Genomic DNA, 1,960 nt, shown 5'->3' with positions numbered 1-1,960 from the left:
TTGTTATTGAAATGAAGAGTTGATCCTGTGAGCTTTTTTAACCTCAAAATTTCATTTAAATAAACACTGCATTGTTTGTATGTTTATTACAGCGCTTTAACATGTTTTATCTCATTGGCGTTAAATCCTTATATTATTCCACTGTATGGAAATCAGCTCAGACTTATTATCTGAGGACGGTAGCCTTACCTTTATAATAGTGAGCACTCACTCAGATTCAGCCTTCAAGTTACACTGTCAAGTCATTGAAATCTTCTTGGTGGTGCTTTTTAAGGGCAGTTAGACATCCAACAGTCAGCTGCTCAAATGTAACACATCCATGAGCAAATATGCAAATGTAAAACTGGAATATTTAAATATTTTTGTGAATGTCGTATGATGTTAAAGGTGTGATCTGAGCATTGAATCCTTGAATTGCTTAAGAAAAAAAAGAAAAAAAAAACTGTGCTCAATACAACATGAAAATTTAACGTGAATGTAAGAATGAAAGAACACAGACGACTGAATGTTGATTGGAGCAAATCCACCTCAGCAAAGTTCAAGAGAACACTGATGAGGAGAACTCATATATTGGTTGAAGCAGACTAAAGCTTAAATCGCCTGAAGGGCCCAAATGTCAAAGTCAGGAATATAAAAGCTACTATTTGCAGCTCATTAAATGATTTTACCAAATTTGAGCAGACCCACATTAACAAGATCTACAAAAATAGAACTGCTTGAACTGCTGATTGCAGCACAGGAACAATTCAGAAATATACCGCAGGCATGTTAACTTCCTGTTTTCAGATGATCTGCCTTGTTGCTTGTTGAGCTGTGATGTACAAACTGCTGTTTAAACTGGACTTCTTGGCCATCTGATCAAAATGTAGCCACATGCAGTTAGTTTGGAGCTGACTCTGAGTAAACATTCAGTATATGTTAATTCATTTATGGCTAATTCCTGCTTTGTTGTGTCGTATGGGTATGTGTGACGGAAAGTTCATCATCACTGGATTGTCCACAATAAAAGCGCACCGATTGCACATGTACCAAGAAAACAAGTGGCGCTTCAAACAAATGCTTGACATGAGGAGTGAATCCACAACTTCATAGTTCATCTGGGCTTTGGAGGAGGCCAAACACAGCAGGAATTTTTAAATTCCTCCAAAATCCTGTGCTATATCTGCTCACCATCCTCAACACACTGTCACTGTTAAAGTGACCCTGATCAACCTGCAGACTACAGCCCCAGTACAAATGCAGTATTTATTTGTCCATTCATTTACTATGCTGTGCTTTTTGACTTTATTAGCATATCTGTCTGATGTGTGAGAATCATTGGTTTGCTATGCTACGCTCTCTTTGTCCAAAATGCAACATTACAAATAAACATGGCATCGCTGCATGTCAGCAGCTGTCACATGTCTTGCAGTGTGGTTCTGAAAAATTAAGACAGACACAGTTTCATGTTCCTTCGTTTTGTCAGAGCTCTTGCATCAGATTTCCTAAAGCTCTCATCAGTGCAAGCAGCTCGAAAATGTTTAAATACCAACTTTCACCCAAGATGCAAAAAATCACGACTGATACATTGACAATGCTGAACAAACTCTGTGCACATCTTTAACTCAGATGCTCAGTTTTGAAGGTTTGGGTTGGAAAGCTTCAATGACACAGTTGAGCTCTGAGCCCTGTTTCTGTCAGTGTTTCACTCCATCCGCCCTCTAGATGTCCTCAGTTTTCCACTCTGCTCCCAGCTGAGCTCTATGAACACTTCAGCTGTTCTCATTTCCCATTCATCAAGGCATTTTTCTTCCAAACTGCCCACCAGCCCTAAAGGCTGTTTTTACATTCTAAATGAAACGCTGAAACCATTTATGTCAGCCTAGTTTGTCTGCATTTCATACCTCATCCCAACATTTTTCGTACAGGATTTTGGAGTTAGGGCTGCAAGGTGGCGTAGTTGGTTAGCACTGTTGCCTCG

The sequence above is a fragment of the Stegastes partitus genome, unplaced genomic scaffold (genome assembly GCF_000690725.1).
Source record: "Stegastes partitus isolate 25-593 unplaced genomic scaffold, Stegastes_partitus-1.0.2 Scaffold2125, whole genome shotgun sequence".
Classification (NCBI taxonomy): Eukaryota; Metazoa; Chordata; class Actinopteri; family Pomacentridae; genus Stegastes; species Stegastes partitus.
Note: the sequence above shows the minus strand (reverse complement) of the source record.